Source organism: Marmota marmota, unplaced genomic scaffold (genome assembly GCF_001458135.2).
Source record: "Marmota marmota marmota unplaced genomic scaffold, marMar, whole genome shotgun sequence".
Taxonomy (NCBI): domain Eukaryota; kingdom Metazoa; phylum Chordata; class Mammalia; order Rodentia; family Sciuridae; genus Marmota; species Marmota marmota.
In genome coordinates, this window is record NW_025999999.1 from 5,376,873 (window position 1) to 5,389,393 (window position 12,521).

Below are 12,521 nucleotides of genomic sequence, written 5' to 3' on the forward strand. Positions count from 1 at the left end.
TACCATTTCTAGACTGTCCTAAAAAGGAGCCAGCTCACTCAGGAGGACAAACAGTATTTACAAGTTCTTTGTGAAAGAGGCTGGAAAGGGGTGCAGGCCTTATGGAGAACCATACTCAGCCAGGTATAATGGAGCACACCTGTAATCTCAGCGGCTCAGGAGGCTCAGACAAAAGATTTGCAAGTTCAAGGTCAGCCTCCTCAATTTAGTGAGATCCTGTCTCAAAATAAAAAGGGGCTGGGGGTGTGGCTTAATGGTTTAAGCATCCTTGGCTTCAATCCCTAGAATTTTTTTTTTAAAATATTTATTTTTTTTAGTTTTCGGCGGACACAACATCTTTGTTTGTATGTGGTGCTGAGGATCGAACCCGGGCCGCACGTACCGCTTGAGCCACATCCCCAGCCCCATCGAAAGGAAAGAAAGAAAGAAAGAAAGAAACTGTTTTCACTTAATAAGCTGTAAGGCCTTCTCCCTGACCTCAGCAGTAAAAATACCAAGCTAGAAAATAAAAACATCAATACTGCACATTAAAAAGAATATTATAGGGAACATACAATGGCAACTTGCCAATGGGAAGATAAAAAATAGGAATCCTCCATCTGAGATCTGGTAATTGCTGGGCCTGTCATTTATCATTCACTATGATGGTGAATCAACATTAGCCAAAAGTTAGGGAAAAAAACCTAACAACTTAGAGTCTCCCTGTTGAAACATCAATCAAGACTCAAAGCAGGTTTGGTTACTTCACATGTCCTAGAAGACAGACACAAAATATTCTAAACATGAAGTTCTTTGATGGTATTTTTAATTACAAGAACTTTTGCAGAACTAGACTGCATGATTCTAAAAATGTAAACAAATATGTACCTTGTTATTATCTCTTATAATTACCTGTTCCATAGAGGTACAGGATGAGTTATTTATGAAGATGGGACAGCATTTGTTCATTTAAAATGCACATCAACAACTAAAACAAACAATTGAAAAAATTCAACAGGGAAATGATCTCCACTTAGTTCCTTCAAATTCCTTAAGACCCACTTAAACAACTGCAAATTTGGCAAGTAAATATAATTTTAAGTATGAATATGATTGTGAGAAGCAAAAACACAAGTGTTCCAACCACTATGGGAAGCTATAGTGTCTTTCACAGATTTTATTCTCAAGAAATCTTTCCTATTGACCCTTCTTTAAGGATTTAGGGATTCTAATATTTAAAAAAGAATGCAGCTAGATTCTGGTTTCTAAAATCCCTTCTCCACTAAAAGGAAACAGGGTTCTTTGGAAAAATGGCTAATTTCAGGGAGGGGGCAGGTAATGCTATAGAGGAGCCTGAAATATCCTGTGGCAGAAAGTAAGGAAGACGTGATGGAAGGGGCTCCCACTGACCCAGGCTGGCACAATCTGAATATGAACCTAAATCAGCACAGCAACAGAATATAATCCACTGAACAGAATAAAAATCCATAGCAGGGCATACGCCTGTAATTCCAGTGGCTTGGGAGGCTAAGGTAGGAGGATCCCAAGTTCAAAGCCAGCCTCAACAACTCAGCAAGACCCTGTCTGTGGGTAAAATACTAAAAAGGGCTAGAAATGTGGCTCTGTGGTTAAGTGTTCCAGTACCAAAAAATAAAATAAATAAAAAATAATAATAAAAATCCATAATTTCACACTGATAAGTACATAAATAAATAGAGGAGAAAACAATCTTATGGTAGAATATCAATTCACAAACAGCAGAAGAAATGATGGAGTTAGAAAATCACCATTTTGCAATCAGGAGGAAATTTGGTTCAGGTACAAAAAAACCACCAACAGACAATTCTGGTGCTACTGGTGAGGCTGAATGATGATCAGAATATGTGCATAGTTTTTTAAATTGCTTATTACAATTTACATATTAATTATAAAAATGAAAAAAAAATAGAGAAATGGAAAATACTATGACCTAGTATTACCAAGAAGGGACAAACACACATGTGCTTCCACATCATGTCTAGAAGCGATACAATATCCCTTGTGCAGTATACCAGTCACAAATGCATGAGTTGACACAAGTCTTGAAGAAACATCAAACTCAAATTGAGGATTTGTGTCCTTCAAAATGCAATGTCATTAAAGACAAATACCCCTGAGGAACAGTTCCCACAAAACAAGGCTAAGGAGATGACAGCTTAATATATCCTGACTGTATCTTGGATGCTGATTTTAAGAAAAAAGTCACTACAAAGGACACTACTAGGACAATGGTAGTGCACTCCTGCAATCCCAACAGCTTGGGAGACTGAAACAGGAGGATCGCAAAGTACAAGGCCAGCCTGGGCAACAGAGCAAGACCCTGTCTCAAAATGAATTTAAAAAGGCTGAGGATGTCCCTCTCAGTGATAGAGCATCTCTGGGTTCAATCCCCAGCATCACAAAGCAAACAAACAAAAAAATGAATAATATGCTAATAATAACGACTACATCAGCTGAAAATTTCCTGAAGTGGCAAATCTACTGTGGCCATACAAGAGAGTGCCCATGTTCATACAAAATACACACCAATATGTACTGAAGCCTCATACTAAAGGCATAACACATTCAATTTATTCTCAAATAACTGTGGAGAAAAAAAAAAGGGAAAGACAAAGAATTAAAAACAAAAACATGGCAAAATATTAAATACTGATGATTTTAAATAAAGAATATAAAGGAGACTTTGTATTATTGCAGTTTTCTGTAAACATGATATTCAAAACAAAGTTTAAACAGACATAATAGAAAAATATCTTTCTTGAAGAAATATCCTTTTAGTTTTTGGTAGAATAAATGGTATAATTTCAAGTGTAACTCTCATTTCATCACAATGCTAAAATATGGTTCTAAATTAATTGTGATGTAGACACTATTTTTACAGTGTTGCATTTACGAGGCAAGTGCTGTTTTCAGTGAGCTACACTCCTGGTGCCATAAAATTTATTCTTAATGGACTTGTTTTACATTTTCTTTGTAACTTCAAAGAAATAGGTTCTTGGTGCCAAATATGACAAGTTTAGAAAAGAAATTCATTTTTAATGCAAGACTAGAAGGTTTTGGAAAGAGAGAGCATGTACTGAATTCCTACCACATATGAATTTACAGTCTATATCCTTGAGTTCATTTCATGTGCACACCAAAACTTTAAAGCAGGTATTATTACTCCTACTTAATAGATTTAAAAACCTAGGTTTTGAGAAGCTGACCAGCACCACTGAGGTTATGCAGCCAGTAAATGGCAGTTTTGGAAATACGAGCTAAATATATTTAAATCCAAATCCTATGTACTTAGTCACACGCCATTTTGCTTCCCTAGCATGGAATCTCCACTAGAAAAGGTCAGGGGCCTATTTGCTTCAAATCTTAATAATTCCCTGGTCAATATTCTCTTCCAGGATTCAAAGTTCTATTAATTGTGGTAGTTGAAAGCACAAAGTACCAGCAAGCACTTACTCATCAAGCAGAGTATACCCAGAGGGTTCAATTTCTTTTTTACATTAAAACCAAGAAAAAGAAATAACAAATCTTTCAAACTCTCAACAATTTTTTTTTCAGATGTGATTTATAGGCTTTTGAACAACCTTTAAAAAACAAAACCCAAAACACTTTAGTGTGATTAAAAACCCCTATGTTTTTGCTAAATTGCAGTTTCCTAGGTATCACCCCTAAGAATCTCATTCAGCAAATCTGGGTGGGAACCACGACGAATTTGCAAATTTAACAAAACCCCAGGTGTTTCAGAACAGACCAGTGATCTTCAGGCTCCATAAACCTATTAACACTCAGGAATTTTCAAATAGGAGGTCAAATAAAGTTATCTGGCTTGCAAAGACTCCAAATATAAAAAACGATTTTCCCCTTATTCCACATAATATGCTAATAAAAAAGTCTGATCTAAGAGTATAGTGAGCTGAGGATGTACCTCAGTAGTTAGGCACTTGCCTCCCATATGTGAGGCCCTGCGTTGGATCCCCAGCACACATGCACGCATACATGAGTAAATAAATAAAATAGATATTTAGTTTCTGGGACAACCAAGTGAGGGGGAAATGGCCTTTTCCCTCAGTCTGCTACAGTCAGAATAGGCCTGAATCTTGGATTTTCCACTTCTTAGCTGGGGACCCCTGGAAATGTTCACCTCTGGGCCTCAATTTCCCCATCTGTAAAATGAAGAGAATAATACTGGCTTTGCAGAGTCACTAAGGGAATTAAATACGGTAATAAGTTTGTCCTTTCCCCAAGATGGGCCAGAATTTGCTGTGTGCACCATATTAAGATAAAATTCAGAGTAGAAAAATGCCACGTGCATAGACTCTAAATTTTTTCCCTCTAAGAACAATAACATCTGGGGATTTGCAAGCACATAGAGGAAACTGAGGCTCGGTATCAGATCTTGAATAAAATGCACAGACCAGCTCTCACTTTCTTCCTAGGATGGCCCTGCAGGTGTTAAGCAGCTGGGGCTGTCTGCATTAATTTACTTTCGTGAGAATTCCTTGGGTGGTGAATTTACTTTCGTGAGAATTCCTTGGGTGGTAGCTCCCGCCTCAAGGCCATTCCTTCTCAAGTTAGTGGTTCATCCCCAGGTTCATTTCCCACAGGTCTAAGGAAGTGCGCTAACTCGCAGCTTCCCGAGGCTCTAACACACACTTCAAAGAGCAACCTCTTCCCTGCCCCAGGAATTTGGTTGCCTTCGGCAGGCAAAACCTCCGTCTCCGGACGAGCGAGGTCCCAGGCCGCCGGGACCTGGCTCAGGGTCCCCTCTCTTTGTGCCGGCTCCCACGGCTCCCATAGCCCCAGCAGGTACCTGCGGCGCCCAGAGCCGGCTGCGCGCCCACGGTGGGTCCCAGGCGTCAGCAGACCGAGTAGAACCTTCCCAGAGTTCAAGAATGCTCCTCAAGCCCCCAGGGCCCTTTGAATAGGGTGGGCACGTCCCCTGGGCTTCCCTCATTTCCATGTGAATCGCCCCTAGGCACCCGGCCTATCACGGGGTCAGCGCTAAAGGATGGAGCTGGACTCACACCCTATCGGACTGAGCTGTCGCAGAGCTGGCCATGAGCCCTGCGCGCTCAAGGCCCTCCTTCCTGGTTGTTTTTCCTTTCCTAAAACCCTCATAATTTCACCTCCCGATTTTTAAACCAAGATTATTATCTCTTAATTTTCCTACTCCTTGCTAAGACTTGTTTTGGAGAGGATGCCCTTTTCGGGGAAGAATTGCAAGGCCACTCCACGCCTTCTGGAAAGACAACACTGAGAAGTGGGCACACTTGTCTGCTCAGGCCTATCTCTGCAGTCCCTTTCCCTGGCCAGGCAGCTCCCTCACTTTGCCAGGATTTTGCCAGACCTCAGACTTTTTACTGTAGCTCCTTAACCCTCAGGCCATAGGAATGAGCTGATCTCAGTTGGGCACCCTGGGCAGCCAGAACCCAGGAGCAATTCACAGGAACTGGAGCCCCCTCACACCTTGCAAACACTTATGCTTTAAAGGAACTGGGGTAGAAGAGAGACGCACAACTTGCCATTTTTGTAAGAAAATGAAGAAAGGAAAGGAAAAAGAGAAAAAGAAAAGAAAAATTGCAAACTTCCATACACATTTCTATATATAGGTAAAATATGTAAGTATACAGAGAAAGGTCAGAGAACCTGCCAATTTCATCACAGAGTTTGCCTCAGGGAAGGCTCTGGGATTGGGGGTAGAAGCTGGAGTCAATGGAGACTGAGCTCAACCATATTTTGTTTTTGTTTTCCCTGCTGGGGATGGAACTCAGGTCTTCATACATGCCAGTCAGGTACTCTATCACTGAGCTACATCTCCAGCCCCCAATCTGTATTTTTAATATAACAAAAGAACAAGATATTTTTAAAAAATTTGTCAGGCTACAATACCGCTCTACTGGTGAAAATTTAAGCAATCTGAGAGAAGACAACTTTTGGATAAGAGCCCTTCCCACTGCTTCTAAAATCACACTATCACCTTGTAATGTTGACTATACTGGATGGTGAGCTACAGGGAGGCTTGCTTCCCTCCACCATCTAATGGAGCTCTTTTTAGTTTTAAAATATATTTAAAGAAATGTTTATGAGGCTGGGATTGTGGCTTAGCAGTAGAGCGCTCTCCTAGCATGGGCCGGACCCGGGTTCGATCCTCAGCACTACATAAAAATAAAGGCATTGTGTTGTGTCCATCTACACCTAAAAAATAAATATTAAAAAAAAAGAAATGTTTATATGACACTGTGTGTCTCAAGAACTGTTCTAGGCACTTTATGAATATTAGGTGTTTTTACTCCTCATAATGATCTTACTATTGTCCCCATTTTGCTGATGAGGCAAGAAGAGTAATCAAGAAGTTGGCCCAGTAAGTGCTGTGAGCCACTGCAGTCCAGTCTCTGCACTTGGCCAGGAGCTGTCTTACCTCCAGTGCTTTTCCTGGGCATCCAAGTCCTGTGAGTTGTGACTATGACTGTGAATTACACTTCTGAGTTTTGGTGGCCATCTGGTAGTTAGTGATGGGGGTTGGGGGGTGGATTTTAAAACACAACCTAATCTGTTGGTTTTTTTTTTTTTTTTTTTTTTTTTNGTGATCTTCAGGCTCCATAAACCTATTAACACTCAGGAATTTTCAAATAGGAGGTCAAATAAAGTTATCTGGCTTGCAAAGACTCCAAATATAAAAAACGATTTTCCCCTTATTCCACATAATATGCTAATAATCGAACCCAGTGCCTCACACATGCCAGGCAAGTGCGCTACCGCTGAGCCCCAGCCCCAGCCCAAAACACAGCATAATCTTTAGACCCACAGTCCATGAGACTGTGCACAGTGGAGTATTTGAGCATCATCATATAACTGTATCTATTAAATCTATTGAGTATAATGTAAAATTTAAACCCTTCAGATAGTCAAATGTATAGTAGATATTTACATAGTAAATATCCAATAGTGTTCCAGATAATTTATGGCAAAAAAATGATGTGAATTGAAGCAAGTAAAAGGCCTATTTTGTCATATCCTTTAATTTCCAAATGAAAAGAATAAAGAGGAATGGGTCAGCAGATTATAAACTTTAGTATTTTATCTACTTAACACACATACACTTACCCCACCCCCCAGTACTAAGGATGAACCTAGGGCCTCACACATGCTAGACCAGCACTCCATCACTGATCGAACTCCTAGCCACCAAAACCTTTTAACCCAAGGCTTCACTTTCAGGAATTTATCCTACGTAAATAATTAAACAAGTGCCCCAAATATGTACCTACAGGGATATTCACCAATCTTTTAAAAATTTTAAAAATCACCTGAACAGAAAACAACCAAAATCTCCTCAAAAGGATCCTGGGTTAAAAAAAAAAAAAGGCATATTCATATAGTAGAAAACAATTATACCTACTAAGATATAGATTTTTTAATTTATTAATATGAAATTATATCTAATAATTATTGTTGAAAAATCAGGATATAAAACAATTTACAAAAAAATTAGTTTTGCTAAGAGGGGATTTTGTGTGTGTGTGTGTGTGTGTGTGTGTGTGTGTAGTACTGGAAATCGAATCAAGAGGCAATTTACTACTGAGCTACATCCCTAACCCTTTTTATTTGAGACAAGTTCTCACTAAATTGCTGGGGCTGGCCTCGTACTTGTCCTGCCTCCTGAGTTGCTAGGATTACAGATGTACCCCACTGCACCCACTTTAAAAGAGAAACATTTTAAATGCACAGATTTGAAAAGGAAAAGTGTGGAAATTCTGATTTTCTCCCTTCTTTTCACTTATTCTCTTTTCTAGTATTTCTATGGAGAACATGTAATATGACAAAGAATAATTAAATAGAAAAAAAGGACACTTGCTGTGAGATGAGAACATTCTAGCATTAACAGTTTTCAATTTCCTGTTCATTCATTTCAAACTTTCTTCACTTTTTAATAATCTGAGTTTTCTCTCCTAACCTAATCCCTTTAAACTGATGAAGAAAATAGGTAACAAAACACTGTTGAAATAACTTACAAAAACAAAGCAGCAGTACAGTCCTCTGCTCAGCACTCTATCTAGAAGCAATCTTTTTGAGCAAACCCTGAGAGGCAGCAATCTCTGTAAATTTGCTCATCTCCTCCCAGACCCTCTGGAGGAATCACAAATCCTGGTTTTCCGTATTCCCACACCACTCTGGCCAGCCCCTACCCCCCACCCCCCACTCTTTTCCTTTAGCACCTACTCCACTTGGTTTGGAAGCAGTTTGTTCTGCTCTAAGTAAAGCTTTGAGTGCTATGGTCACTGGTCACTGTCTTCTGTAGGGTTCCCAGTAGACTTTATAGACCACCAGCCCTAAACCTCAGAAGTAACTGAAAATCTTCCTGGTAGTTAAACTGCTGCTAATTCAGGCAAGTAGCTGCCAGCAAAATCCCTGCTGGGAAGGATTCCTCTAGACCCAGCTCAAAGCTTCCCCTCCCCCCCCCTTTCTTCTCCAGGTCCCTTATCTAAGCTAAGGAGCTAACCAGATCTGCTGTTTAATCTGCAACTTTGTAGGCTGCCATGGTAGCGAGTTTAATACTAGGAGCAACTAACATACCATTTCTGAGCATTCACTAAATACACATAAATCCTCAGGAGGTATGCCGTTGGCAGGCTTAAAACGGAGGTTTTAAGCAGCATAAGTAAAACTATCAATAGGGCAAAGGTAGTTTCTGTAAAATAATGTATTATAAAGAAGTTAGCACTGTTCACTAAGCAAATTCTGAGTATATGTCCGCCAACAAAATTTTTCATGAAGCGCCCCCCCCACACACACACCTATACATACACCCACCACATACACACAACCTGATGTTATATTTACCAAGTCTCTCAAGGGAAGGTTTTATTGTACTCATTAACAAATGGGAAATGGGCCACAGAGGAAAGAAATAACTTGCCCACAACCACACAGATAGTAAGACAATACATTCAAAACCAGTATCCTGAGCCCATGCTTTCCATTAAATGTCAAGACCTATTCTGGGTTATATGCCCTCTGCATATGAACAGGACCATTTCCTGCATTATATTTCCTTTTAGTAATAATAACACTTCAGTGAGATTTCAAAATGTGCTCATCTACATGACCCTCTAGCCATTTTTCTATCCTCTGTAAAACCAGACTTTCTCCAGTTTATATTAGATGGTTTACTTTCATTCCTTCTCCTTGCTTTTTTTTTTTAACAGTTCAACTATCTTTTATAACTGTCTTCCTTCCTACAATGAGTTGAATTATAATCCTGCTTAAAGCTTTAATTATAAAAGTGTATACATATTTAGTAGAGAGCTCCCCAACAAAATGTTGGGAGATGGGGCAATGATAGAGAAAGTAGAAAGCCTTCCAAAGCTTTCTTGAGTCTTGGACAAGTCATTTCATCTGTCTGGACTTCAGGAACAGCAATACAAGTGGGGTTAAACGAGAGAGTCTCTTAAAATAAGGATATTTCCAAGAGAGATCAATATTTGATGGTAAAATCTGATTACCAAAGTCTGTGGATTACCAAAGGAATGTGGGGAAAGACCCCTGCTTCCCCTGGTTTAGGTTTCTGGGGATGTATGTGGAGCTGCTTGTGGGGCATGAGAAGGTTCAATGAATACAGCACTGGCGTGCAAGACAAGCCACCTGGGCACTCGCCCTGCCTCCCCTCCTACCTGTGTGATCTTGGACAAGCTCTGTCCCTTTCTCAGAGCTGTTTCCACACCATATGACAAAGGGGTTGGGCCTCTTGGGTCCCTTCCCGTTCAGGAATCTTACATGATTTCCCAATCTTTCACTTCACTTAAGCCCCTCAATTCAGTACAAGCACACTGGCCTCTAATTAGTTCCACAGGAGCATTATTTGTGGGGCCTCTTAGGACTCACCCAGACAGTTAGTCACCTCCTGTCAGCAAGCCCAGAGAACTGGCACTGCTGCTGTTATAAAACCTATAACAACATGGTTTCCTCATGATCTCATGACCTTGAAAGCCCAGCTTACCTCTGTCTTTTCCATCCATTCTGCTCACCTCTTTAAGGTTCAAGTTCCAGCTTCTCCATGAAGGCTTCTCTGGCCCTTGGAGTACTCTAAACTTCCCTTCTCAAGTGGCAAAACAAAATAATCCCTGCTAGTTGGCTTTCGATATGCATGTTCTGGGCCCTAAAATTGAATATTCCACTTGATAACACACATTTATTGGGCACTTATTATATGCTACATACTATATTAGATTCTGGAAACACCACCTTCATTTCCTGCCTTCATGAAATTTAGACCCCACTGAAGCATCCAGTATAGCTAATGTGTGCCTAGTATTTTTAGTACTTACCACAGGAACTGGATTGAATAAATGGCAGCAATCACAGTGTTTCAAGCATTGTTGTGCTGTGATTATGATGGAAAACACTACACCAAGACTTTTTTATTTACTATTTTGCCACACCTGGTTAGGATTTAGGACTGCACTGATCTAAATAAGATTTCAGTCTTTGTCTGTGGCTTGGATGGGCGCTGGAGAGCAGAAGAAACTGAATCCTCTATCCACAAAGCACTGAGTAAAGGACCAGAAGAATTCCACATTTTCTTTTTTTTTGACCAAGTATTGGTATAGGTTGGCAGTAATCAGTGGCATTTTTGTATTTCAGTAGATGCTAAAATGTACATTTTCCCTCACATTTTAACACCTCTGAAATTTACAGCATGTCACAGCTTAATTAGCCATCTTTATAATGATAAGAGAATGAATTAATCTTATGCAGTGTCATTCAATTGATGATGTTATAGATTCAATGAAATGCAAATGTATATTTCATCAACTTGCCTCCTCTCAAGTTTACAACCAGAGGAAAGGGGTTTCTTGATCCCGTGGAACCAGCTCTGCTGTGGAACCAGGCACATGAACTCAGTGTCATTCTACCAGCTGTGGCTACCATCACTGACACACCCAAGAAGCTTGACAGCCTAATTTTTACACACGGCCTTGGGTGCTTCCTGGTTTCAGAGGACATATCAAATTGAAAAACTCTAGTATCAGGGACATGTCATGATACTGCAAGTTACCCTTGATTCATCCTCTTCCTTCTGCTCCCCATAACATCTTGGTCCAGACAAGAGACCACACCTAAGACTGCACCTCCTTATCCTCAATTCCTTGCCTTCTCTTGGTACCTCTTCCTTTTACAGAGACTCTGTAAAAGACACTGCATACCAATATTCTCTGTTGATGGAACACGATGCACAAATAATTTAGGTAACAGCTTGGGAAGAAAACAGCCCAATTACTTAAGAATATAACTCATGGGCTGGGGATGTGGCTCAAGTGGTAGCACGCGCGCCTGGGCATGCGTGCGGCCCGGGTTTGATCCTCAGCACCACATACAAACAAAGATGTTGTGTCTGCTGAAAAAAAATAAAACAAAAAGCAACATTAAAAAAAAAAGAATATAACTCATGATCCCAGGAAGTAAGGCCTTCGCATTGGATGGGAGATGGCTAGACTGGAGTGTGCTGGTCTCTAGAGTACATCATTGTCTCTAGATCATCAATTACTCCCAACTTTTAAAGAAATATGGCCCTACATTTATTTCTTCTTGCCTCCACACATTTACTCCCCATCCCTTTGCCTCCTATCCACCCATCCATCTTCAAACATTGACATCCTGATTTTAGGAAGTGGGAACTCCTCAGCTCTGCCCCCTTCAGCTGCAGTCACATCTTTCATACTTTTTGCAAAAAAATCTTGCAAGAGCGCTTTATGTGCCCTCTCTCAATGACCTCACTTCCCAAGATCTCTTCTAAATCTTTGGCAGTTAACACTGCATTCTTATTCCTCTAGTTAAATTGTCTTCTCAGTCAACCAGTAACCTCAACTAATCCCCTGGCATTATCCTTGATTCCACACAGCAGTTGAAAATGTTGGCCATTTTCTCTTTAATTCTGATTTTCTCCTGACCTCTCAAATGCTTTTCCCCCATGTGGCCTCCCTCCTCCTCCTGGCCCATGATTGTGGACACCTCTAGGCTCGGCTCCCAGATACTCCTCTACTCAGAAAGTCCCAGGGATGATATCATCGAGAATGACCTGGCGTGCACAGGTCAGCTCTGACTTCCTCCTTGGCTGGGTCCACACTGCCACTTGGCTTGTAAGATTTCAGGAGTCTGGTTCTCCCTGGTGTGTTTCTCACCACCTTCCATACACGCCTTGAGAGGTATTGTCACTGCATCTCTCTGTATCTTTGCTCATAAAGTTTCCTCAATTAGGAATGTTCTTGCTTCTGCTTATCTCAACCTAATTTTTCCTTCAAGTTTTAGCCAAGTTCAAACGTCTGACGTCTTTTCCATAAGCTGAAGTAAAAACTGATCTTTCTCCCTCTGATTGTTCATGTATTAATGTCTGTACTTCTATTCTTTATTTAATTGTTCACAGTTTTACATTTTGTTTCTTCAACAGATCTGCAAACTCCTCTGGGGGTGGGGGAAGGTAGGCTTCTCTGGATACCTCCAATGCTTAC

General features: G+C 40.4%; 1 protein-coding gene across 3 annotated transcripts in view; it reads right to left on the reverse strand.

Moving 5' to 3' along the window:
- Positions 1-12,521, reverse strand: part of LOC107149791 (dynamin binding protein) — a 68,371-nt gene that overhangs the window by 22,038 nt on the left and 33,812 nt on the right. The window lies entirely within an intron of this gene.